General features: G+C 37.7%; 1 long non-coding RNA gene across 1 annotated transcript in view; it reads left to right on the top strand.

Moving 5' to 3' along the window:
* LOC115610726 overlaps positions 1–12,022 on the top strand; it is a 193,182-nt gene that overhangs the window by 39,452 nt on the left and 141,708 nt on the right. Inside the window, exon 2 of the long non-coding RNA XR_003992323.1 lies at positions 10,402–10,459. This is a non-coding gene — a long non-coding RNA (uncharacterized LOC115610726). The remainder of the gene's footprint in view (positions 1–10,401; positions 10,460–12,022) is intronic.

Here is a 12,022-nt window from a genome sequence, read left to right on the forward strand (position 1 = left end):
GGTCTTTTTGAGCTCCCATTTTGTGATTAAATAAATAAGGAAGTATGATAACAAATAAAAGTAGTACTAGGAAAGAAACCAACAACCCTGAGTTCACAAAAGGGTAGCAAGATTTCCCTGTAATATAGTACAGGATAAAAACTGCAAGCTGAGCTTGAACTTTTGAACAGAGGTTCGAAACAGCCCTAGCTTAACATATTGTGTAGACCAAACTCACCAGTTGAGTAAATGAGTATAGTCCCTGTGTTCTCAGCTGAGCTGTAGCAATGTGTTGTTATATTTTGACTTAGTATATTCCCACAGCACTGTTTTGCATACTGTTTATCCATGTAAACTCTTGTAGAGTGCATTAAAAAAAGTATCTGTTCTTTTGGTTTCTTAGTGATTTACATCCTCTTTTTATGTGTAGAAAGACTGAAAGGCAGGTTATCATCAGGTCTGTATCATATGGGAGGATGGACTTCAGTTCTGTAGCACTGAGACTTGTCTGCAGGAGATACACTTCCTTTTTTCCAACATATCATGATCTGTAGTTAATGAACCTCGTCTGTGAAGCAGCTCAACACATGAGTTTGAAACATTGTTTAATTCACTGCATTGAAAATCAGCGAAGTCCTATGCACTTTCGTAAGGGCTTCCTAGGTGCTGGGGTTCTACAATTCAGACATCTCGGGTACTAATTAAATCTTACTGTTGCTTGATGAGCTCTATACTTCTGTACTGTGAGAATTGTTTTCATTGTGTCAAAACATAATCCGTTAATCTTTCCAGTACAAAAGTATTCATTAGTAAGAAAAAAAAAATCATAGGAAATCTGAGGAGCACAGATTCCCTTTCATCTTAAACTAAGTAGGTGTTGTCTCAAAATTTTAAAATAGCTCAATTGACTTGTCACTGCCACCACTGCCTTTTGACAGAGGATATTGACTGTTGTGATTGAAGAGGAAATAGGTGAACCAGAGTGCCATTTTTCTGCTTTCCGTCTTGTCAGTTATTTCATAATAAATGGGATGATCAAATGAGGGATCATTTGGTGGCAACCAGTCAAGCAACAAGTAATAAACTCTTGAGAAAGTCATCATGAGGAACTCAATACTCGTGAGTATGTTGTCCAGCATCAAGGGTCAATCAATGTTAATACAAATACTGGCACAGAATACTGGATGCCATAGCATCATTTTTTACAGATAAGCTTTCTAAGAGAAGCTTATCAAATCATGGCAATCTACCTAGGCTTAATATTGAGATAATTCAGTGTTTCTGTACCAGCTCATCTTCCCAACCAGCCCAGGTCCCACTGGGAGGAGTAATTAAATAAGACTTTTATTTTCTTCTGTCCTAAAAGAAAATAGTTGTTTTGTCTTTTGTATGACTTACCGATTTAAGTTTGCTGAGTACTTTTTTCTTTCAGTAACCTAACAATTTACATACACAGATCATTTGCAGGGAAACTTGACAGACCTTGAAAAACATCCACAAATCTCCTTCTTTTAATTATTTTATTTTTTAGCAAGTTGTTCATAGCGACTTTGGCACACTTCTGCCAGGAACTTTAAGTATTAAAAACAAGCTGTGTTTTGGAGAATATTTTTGATATTCACTGATATAATTTGACATATCAAAGGATACTGTAAAGTTTTATTCCTGTTGAAAGCATATTTTCTTCTAGCAGACTGCTTTTGAAATGCTGCGCTAGATATGCATGCAAGAGAGCTTTCCAACAGAAAACAAAAAAGCCTGAAAACATTTGACCTAAAAAAGAAACACCTTCCATGCTAAGATCTGCCTGGCCTTTAGCCAGCAGTGCAGTGCACTTGTGAAGAAATGGGGTCTGGCTATCACTTGTGTAAGAGAAAGCAGCAGTGCCTGATGCCTGGGAGAGCTGGAGCTGGGATTCATCCCCCTCCCACTGTAGGCAGGGCTCTGCTGGTCTTCTGAGAGGAAAAGCAAGGAATACGCACGATGCAGTACTTCAGCTCTGCTGCTTCATCTCCCGGTACAGCATCCAGCAAACTGCTTGGCTGTGCAGGGAAATGGGAAAAGAGAAGATGAATGTGTCCTGACAAGGGAGTGTTGTTTTGGCAGTGTGCAGCCTGTAGGTTCCCAGATGCTCAGAAGCCACTTCCCACACCCCTGCTGAATGGCTCCGTTTCTCAGCTGCTCCGAACTGACTTACAGCTACAGAATGCCATCTTCCCTTAGATCCCAAATTGTAGGGATGCTGACTCCCAGATTGGAACTCATGCTAATTAGCTTACCAATAAACCTTTTAAAAATGAGGCTGTAAGTCAAACGTGATCCTTTCTTCCATTTCTTTTTTGCCTGCCTTTGTTGTTTAGAAAAGCATCTATGTGAGAATATGTGTTAAGTTGCCCATTTAGATACTCAGTAGCTAATATTGTTAAACTGCTAAATGCCAAGATGGAAATAGCAGTGGTATAACAATGTTCTGATAATGCAATATCAGTGACCAGCAAAAATATAGGGAATTTTTACTGTACAAGGAACATGGTGTTGCTATGAAAAACAACTTGGTTTCCAGGCTGTCTCATCTCAATGGATGGTGAACTATACAGTTATTCTTTTTGTCTTTTCCCTTTGGTTGAGAGTGCATCAGCTCCAGTGAGAGCTAAATAGGTGCAACGACAGCCAAAGTTCATTTAAAAATTCAGATCAATATCAACAGTAAATGTATACATTATTCTCTTGGCCTTCAGTTCTGCATAGAAGGCAGAGCCCTGGAAGTAGGTTTTGGCAGGTATGTAATTCTCTTGGTCTTTTTGCATGTTTATCTGTTTATTGCTAGAGTACACAAAAGGATGCTGTTAATTAATGTGCTGCTGTGCCATGTAGGCTCTGCCCAACCCAGGTAGTGCTGCTCTAAAAATCAGGAAGTGGGTTACAGGCAGAGGAAATTAAGTCTAAGACTATCCTAGTCTGGGGCATGGTTTGAATAGCAGAGACTGCAGAGGCTAGGGGTGAGTATTACTCTTGTGTGGGCTGAAAGGGCTCTTAGGCACAGTTTTTTGTGTCTGATTTCCATTCTGCACACCATTCTATTCTATGGTACTAACTGGGATGTGACATAATTTTAAGACATCTTTTATTGGAGATATAAATATTGCACTAGATGAAAGCTATAGATTCTCATCTCCACTCTAGGCAAGCAAAGGTGGTGAAATGCTTGTGCACCATGCAAGTTGATACTGAGCAGCATAGAGCTTTCACAGGCTGTGGCTACATGGAGGGAAATTGCACTCCATGCCATACCTTACACTTTGTTGGCTGAAGTGGTGGAAATTGTGTTTTTTTACCAATTTATCAACAGTATGCCTGATCATGAACCATTATATCCTGTAGGACACTGGCTAATGACTCGCACCCTGGAATGGTCAGAAAAATACAGAGTTCGGAGCTGGTCATTGAGTTTTATTATTGCTTGATACATGCAGTATTGTAACTGTGATGACATTTAGAAAATATGTCTGGTTAGCACAATAGGTAATTTAAGTGCGGACACATGCTTACTGCTGTGTTATACAAAGCTACACCACAACTTTGGGCTCCATAATACTCCATAGTCTGGGCTTCATTAATCCCTTCAGCCATGGGATCTTTCCTTCACTTCAGTGATCAGGATCAGGACATAAGCGACTAGCAAGAAAGCTTTACTAATGTGTTGTGATTAAAGAACACAGTGAACATTGCCAACATGATGCCAGTCTGTAAGCACATTTTTAAGTAGCATCCATTAGTGATACAGAGTCTTCAAGAAGTTTTAAGTTGTTTTCTTTTTTCTGTAGCACACTGTGGGATTCCAACAAAAGAAGTCATTAAACATTTTACAGAATTCTGTAAGCTGAAAATAAAAATGTCTCATTTAGACCATTGCAAAGTATTTCATTTTAATTCCAAACTTCTTCCTTTGCATTTCATTCTCTCTCAAGAATGTTCATGTCCAATTAATTATCCTTCCAAGTTTTCATCTTCAAAATGTAAAACCAGGATGGTTTACCAGTTTCAACTTCTTTCTCCAGACACACAGAAGTTTAAAGTCATGAAATTTATCAGAAGAGGTGAGATCTGCAAACTTCTCAGTTCCAATAAATTGACTTTTTTCAGTACAAAAACCTTAAACAGCTTTTTACCAAGTCTCCTACTGTTTCTTGCATGCACTGAATTCTGTTGGTACGACTTTTGGGTTGCTTTAAAATGAGATTCAAATTGGAGTGGAAGAATCGTAAGTTTTAGGACTGCTGCAGTTTCACAGTACTTTATATACTGTGCCCTTTTTTGAATTCATACTTTATTATGTTAAGGTGTTTGAAGGCCCATCTTTTTTTACCAGTACCTGTTTGTTGGAGCACAGCAGCCATGCAAATAAGCTTGTGAAAGAGCTACAATTTAGTACCTAGAATCAGCAGTAAAACCGAAAGCATTCCTTGGATTTTTGTTGTAGTGATGCTTTCCTGGTGCCTAAATGATATTGACCGTTGTTCTTATTGGAGAGGAAATAAGTATGTGCTCGGAGCTACTCAGACAACTATTCATCATTCTCTCAGGCGACAGAAAGAATCCACATGCCAGAATACAAAATCCAGTGACAGCTACAGTTGCGGAAAATCAGAAAGCCTGTATTAGAAAACTCACAGGCTAATCAGAGCCCAATTTCCAGGCATGATGCACTTCTTCAGAAGCGTTGCTTTAGGACATAACTCAATTCTCAAAACACCACAGTCTGAAACTTATTTCAAGCATTTAGGAGAAAATGAGGGTCTTTAAAATATACGTTTCATTCTTTATTGTTTTCTAGTGAAGCTTTGGTGGAGTACTGTAGTGAATAATGATAACATTCGTTCTTAAAATCTGATGCTGGCTCAGTCATTATGGCAAAATAGGATAAGGAACCCTGCTGTGAAAGGCGATGAGACACCATTAATAAACATCGTTTTTTACAAGGTAATAGTGAATATTGTTGCTTGGTAAACCCACTATTAATATCTGTGAAGGTGACTATTATGTGGTTACTTTAATTTGTTGAGAATTGTGTAGGTTTGTAACCACTGACTTAAATCTGACTGCTAGTACAAAACAATAGGTTAAAACCTATGTCACTGAATTTGTTGCCCTAATTGGAGTCGATTGGAAAAAATTACTATAAGAAATAAAGAAAATAGGTACAGACTGCCACATTGAATCTCAAGGGTGTCTAGACTGCAAGGCTTACACAGTAGGCTCAGAGAATCACAATAGGCTTTCAGGGTGCAGATAAGATAAAAATCATGCTAAACTATATTCAAGTCATACTTTGATTTACATCCTCTTGGCAGCACATGGAATATGCTCACTCTTATCTTAACCTAGCATGCCTATATTTATCCCCAAATGGAGACGAATACAGCAAAGAATAAACAAACACAACTCTTGGACAAGTGCCTTCTACCTTGACCATGAAAAGCAGAGTAACTGGGCTAAGATTAGCACCTGTGTTGTGGTGCTAATGTTTTCTGTCATGTTGGCTCAACCTCTCATTGTTTTTTAATAGACTTTTATTATTTGAATTATCTAATGAGAAACACTGTTTCTACAAGATACTGCCAAAATTAAAACAATAAAAGAAAGTAACCATTAAACTATCTCAATCTTAACTGGATTTGAAAACACTGTAAGATACTTGTCATTGCTAGTTTTCATACATTATTAAAAGCTTCATATTCTTATTATAATGACTATAGGAAATGTGGAACCTAATCTGAAGTCAATAAAACCAGGAAAAACAAAAGCTTTATCAAGAAAAATGAAAGCACTGCTTGGAAACAAAAGCTAATTAAAAAATTCTTAAAAATGCCCTAGAGAGAGACAAATGTACTGATAGTAGTCACAGTCTGTTTAATATTGGCAAGTATGTCTAACATGACAGCACATTCAAACCAACCTTCGCCTGTACAATCCAGCATCTGGCATGGTTATAATGATAAGACTTCATAATATTTATTAAAAATCTTATGCCTATTAAAGTACCTATAAAAGCATGTCATCTCGAAGTATTACTGTTCTTTCCATTTATCGATAAATATCTCACAAGCTTTTTAATTTCTTGGTTTCACGTGTTTATTCTCATATTAATTTGTGAGAGTATTTAAGTGATACGGCATTCATGAAGTTTATGTCTGTAAAGAAACATGGGAGATTTCTTGTTCCTCCTTGAAAAAAGAGTTGAAAATACCTGGGTTAATGTGAATAGTTAGTATTGCTAAAATAAATAGAAATTATTTTGTTACTCATATTTTAGGATTTCCCTAATAATTTCTGCTTTGGTATTTCCTTATTCATTGGTCTAAGAATGGTATCTTCCTCCACCTCTTTTCTAGAAAATATACAAAATCACCCTATCAAATATACAGTCACCTATGGGACTATATGAAATATATTAACATAGTACCTTATAGCTTGCTATCTCCATGATTTCATATCCAAATATGGAACAAAAGAGGTAATACATTTTTCCATCTCTAGATGGGTAGATGTAATAGAGTGCCGTATTTTGTCTCTAACAGAAAATGTTTTCCTTTGCCAAAATACCACCCACAAGTTATCTGCAGCCACCGTGGCAAAATTGAGTCTTTACAGTTCCTGTCATTTGCTTTCTGCAGAAAGAAAAGTCCTTTTTAAAAAAGAAGTTAACAATTTTTATAGTTTATGTAGGGCTTTCCCCACAATAATACAGCATGGCAAATCATATAATCTCATGCTTCATATCTATAACTCTGGTGAGGCCAGTGCTTTAAAGGCATACAGCTCTTCTACCCAATAATGACCACAGTTGAGGCCCTGAGTGCACTAATAAGCGTTAATGGCCCTGACCAATATCACCTGGGTCTCCTCACACCCACAGCCCCTGAGATTTTCTTAAGCTCAGCCTGAGGCTGCTGTTCTCTTTTGGGGCTGTGCCCTGTTAGTGCTGGTTCACCCCTTGAGCCAGAGCTCATCCTGTAAGCTGGCTTTCTGTCTTGACTGCAGATTTGCTTTATCACTGTGATACTGCCTTATGATCTGGGCTCTCAGGTGGACCTGGCCACCATCCCCAGAGCTGTGCTGTTTGCCTTTTAGGTACTGTGTGATACGTGTGTGGCTGAAGCAGCCTGTGCCCTGCTGGATGTGGGGTGCCCTTTGCCCAGGCTCACCTCTCCTTAGGGTGCAGTGCTGCTCTGGCTGCTCCCTGACATGGTCACTGGGACAATTTCCCTCAAAAGGTAAGTCAGATGGGCACTGGTGGTAAGTATGCTGTCAGGGAAATGCAAGAGGTAATTTTATGTGCTTTTTCTCTTCCCTTTCTCAAAAATGCATCAATAGTTAAGGTAGCAGCCTTTCCACAAAGCAAAGCAGGGAACTTCTTTACTTACATGCATTGAACATACATAACTCTAATCATTCTAGCTGTAGTACCTGTTTTTGAATATTAGGACACAAAATTTTCTTTACCTCATCATGCTTCTCACTGAAATACCAGAATCTGACTGTTCAGTTCTGGCAAATGTAATTTTTCTATGGAGCACACCTACCTGTCTCTCTACGCATTTATTGGTGAGTAGGTGAATGGATCTCTACCCATCTACCTATTTCTATATCTTTGTATTTTTACATCTAACAAAGCTTATTCTTAAGTAACTGTAGAAAGTAAATTTATTGTTTAAAATCATTTTATGTTAGAGATGTTGTGAAGAAGTTGCATCGGGTGTAGACGTTACAGTCCTTTCTAAGATTAATGCTGCTAAACATACATATAATAATACATTTATTTGGGACTTTATCGATAATTGTTACAAACCCATGAAAATCTATTCCTTGCAATTTGCTGTGACATTCAATGTATTTTCAAGATTTCCATGAGCTGTAAGTGTTGCATTAATACAACCTGGTTAGTGATGGAAGTTAAAACCAAAACAGATGTTATTTCAGACCTTTAAATCTTTGATACCTATGACATAGCATGTTGCCCCCTCCCAGTGGTAAGCAAAAGCCTGATCTTTGCAAACCAACAGAGTCTCCTCTGAGGGCAAGATCGGTCTCATTTTAAGCTTTTTAATTTCCTTTTTGTTGAAGTGGTTAAAAAACAATAGAGCAAAATGAAAGGTTTTGACTTCAGAGCGAGAATTAAAGCACCAAAAAAGGGAAATGGGAAGCTACAATTACTGTGAAGAACTTCAGTGTAATCATGGGCTCTAGAGTCTTACCCATAGAGCAGAAGCTAGAAAAGGAACAACTATATACTTTTCAAGCTAAAAACCTGATTTCAAATCCTGAATTTAATCTGTAATTCCTGTATTTGAGTAAGCAGCTCACTATAAAAGTGTTGTAGTACAGTAGTGCTGTCGATAGCTGTCTATGCATACTTTATGTCACTTAGCAATGATGTGTGCAGACATTGCCACTAACCAGTGTGGCGCGGATCCTACTGTCTGTCATTTTGCCGTACCTCTAGAGTGATGGAGCTAGTGATAACACATGGGATAACCACTACTGCTGCGTGCATGCAATGCTGCAGTGGTCACTGGAGATAAAGCCACTTTCGTTGCTATTGTTGATAGAGGTATAATGCTATGTGTATTATACTCGGTGTTTGGAAAGAAATCCTCTGTAATTTTTACAATCCCTCTCCTTTTTAATGAGGGATTGTGGAAATTTACTGCCAAACTTCACCTTTTCTGGGTTTTGTGTTAAATTTACCTTTGATTATTAAGCTTAGGATTTTACACTGAGCATCGTGTCTACGCTGCCAGCAGCTGAATCCGGGTGCAAGAAACAGAAAGCTTGGTTCCTGAATAGTAACCTTTCTTCTTTGTAGCTCTCAAAGTAGAAGGGGAAAAGGGATTGAGCAATAACAGGTCACACATCCAAACCAGATTGCAGTGACCCATGCTTTTTATTCTCAGTGCAAATAGCGACCTATTCATAATAAAAGGAAAATAGTAATATTCTTAAATCCAATGAGTTTGTTTCATGTTTTATCAAACATGACAATAGACTTCTTTGTACATTTCAGATAATACATTCAGCATGCAAATGTCATGTTGTCATTCTGCTAAGGGATTCCTTTGCAATCTCAAATAGAGACTGGGAACAGCCTTTCTCTTTCAAGGTAGAAAGGTGAAAGGAAAATCCCCACCAACACAGCTATGAACAGCTTGTTCCCGAAGTTAACCTCAGAGTTGAATGCAAATTGGACACGTGTTGTCCAATACCTCCTCTTGTTTATGCTGAGCACTTCCTTTCTGTGTCGTATAGAAATGTGGTTGTATATCAGCTGTATCTTTAAGCACATACTTCTGCTAAGGAACATATCTCTTGTGGTTATGAATAGTCTGTAACTGGCAGACTACTCTGTGTAGTACCTAAGGTCTGGCAAAACCAGTTAACTTTCAGTCCAACACTGAATTGTCAGTCTGCAATTATGCATAACAATGAGCCAATCACTTCACTGGTCTGTTGTTCTGGGTCTGTTTTCGTTTTTCTTTCTAAGATTTGTCTGTATGGGAAGTCTTATAGAGTAAACTTTGACAATCGCTATGTGTTGTGCATTGCAAAGTGATTCCAATTGTGCTTCGAAGCCCTAATACTGGGGGCATAACTGCTGTCTATTTATCCACAGGAGTTACTAGTTTCATGAATACCACAAACAAAACAAGAAGCTCGCAGGTGGCTTACTGTGATCTTCTGCAAATATTCAAAAAAAGAGAGAAGTACTGCAGAAAGTAGATCCTTACCTCACTCTCTCCACTTCCCTTCCCAGTCTTATTTCTGTGACTAATAGTCATTAAAATGTCAGAGTTCCTCTGTAGGTAGAATAGTGTGGTAATGTTCACAAAACAGGGAAAAATATATGCTGAAAGGCAGTGGATGAATTTAAGTGCTGGCAAGAAGCTGGATCTTGTCAATATTTAAAATAACCTACCATGACTTGGCAACCTACTGCTGTCAATTCATATTCACTACTTCACTTTCTTGTAAAACCAAACAGCAACAAACCATTTCAGGCAAAATCAGCTTTACATGGAGGAAGTGCTTGTGTCCCCTATCATTGGTAATTACTAAAAGGAAATGAAAAGTGAGCATTGGTAATTACTAGAAGAAGGAAAAAACAACCAAACAAAAAACCCCTCAAAACAAACAAACAAAAACAAACCCCAAACAAAGGTGTGTGGGGTCCAGTGGCAATGCTGGCTATACCCATTTAACATCCTGGTGATCAAAGAAAAAGTAACCAGACCAGTTTATGTTGACAGCCGAGAACGCCTAATAATATGTAGCACTTGTTTTCATCACTGACAGTGTTTTTGGTGAGATGCTTACTGAGAAACAAAGCCAGTAGTTTTATTTGAGTATCTTCTGTTTGTGCTCTAGGAATGGCTCTGGAAAGTAACATCAGTGTGGATGTCACGGATGCAGTCTGGAAAGGAAGGTAAGCACATATGATTTGTTTTTGAAGGACATACAAAGTAATTTGTGGAAGTTCACTGGACTGCTGCTTTTAGAAGCTGAATGTGATTCCATATGCAGTGTGATACATTTTCTTCTAAGCCTGCTTTCAAGCATATTAGACCTGTTTATGTATTTAGGCTATTCTCCTGTTCAATTATATTTATGCTTGAACTTCTTGATGAGTTGGAGCTTTTACCTCCAGTATTTACCCGTACTTTTTAACATTTATGTTAATCTTTCTAATCTTAAAATATTTAAAAAGGTTTAACACTGATATCAATCTATTGCATTTTTAACATTTTTGAAGGGTAACCCATGATATTTAGAAAATTGTTCTATTTATCAAACCTTTGCTAGCATGTACATAGATGAGATTTATCAAGCGACCCATTTGTAGAAAGAAATAGAAAATGAAAATCCTTGATTAAAGATGCTTCTATAGATACCTCACAGGAGAGGAAGAAAAAGCGCAAAAGATGAAAGTAAAGAGATTAATTCCAGAGATTGGAAGTGAAATTATAACCCTATATTTTCTGCACGCAGTTACAAGCTATAATGGAACCCAGGGAGTTAATGCTGCATTTCTCCATGTTATTAATGGCATTAGCTCTTAATGAACGAGGAAGCCAGATACTAGACTGTGCAATAGGTTTATTGAGGCTGAGCGCTTCACAATAAGAATGTTTGATTATATTTGTGAAATAATTTACTCATCAAACAGTGCTATTAAATGTAAGATGCCTTTACAGCACTGTTTCTATTGTTGTTTTCGCATTCTATTTTGCTGGCAATAAATCATTTTGAAGCAATTCATTTTTTACACATTGAGAGATAGACAGCAGATCCTGAACTCAGCAGGTGACACATTAAATTCAGAGACATGTCAGTCACATTTAAAGCATATGGCTAACTCCTACAGCAGATCACTCCAGCGGAAAAAACAGTTCCTATGCAATTCTCTATCCATGTCAAGCTGAAATAGATTTTTATTTTTCTTCACCTAGATAAAGCACTCCTTATGAATATTCCATGCTTTTTCACATAGGAGTAAGAAAAGACTAACCAGTATCCACATATAAAGTACAGAGTTCATACCTTGAAAGGCTGGTCTGGAACTTTTGATCAATGTTACATATAATATTTTAATTTTCCAACTAGAAGATATATTGGACAAACAAAAATCAAGAATGTGATTTCTTATCACAATGAAGAAATGTAATGCTTCAGACATCCCCACCATTGGGGTCCACCTTTGACTATCAACTGGGATGTAGGGAAGAAACTTCTGAAGCCTTCAGTCTGTGAAGACGCAGGCAGACTTGAACTAGCCTGGAGCTTTGCTCTCCTGGAGATTTTATTGTTCACTGCTGAACAGGACTGACACCTCCAGTACTGTTCCTCAGGGCTGGATTTGTTTGTAGGAATTTGTTTTGATAAGCAAAAAAAATAAGACGAAGTAGGAAAATCCCATACATAAATAAGACTATTTAATGAAGCTAGAAAAATCCTATCAAAGATCAACTTTCACCAACAAACTATGATG

This window comes from Strigops habroptila, chromosome 7 (assembly GCF_004027225.2).
Source record: "Strigops habroptila isolate Jane chromosome 7, bStrHab1.2.pri, whole genome shotgun sequence".
NCBI classification, from domain to species: domain Eukaryota; kingdom Metazoa; phylum Chordata; class Aves; order Psittaciformes; family Psittacidae; genus Strigops; species Strigops habroptila.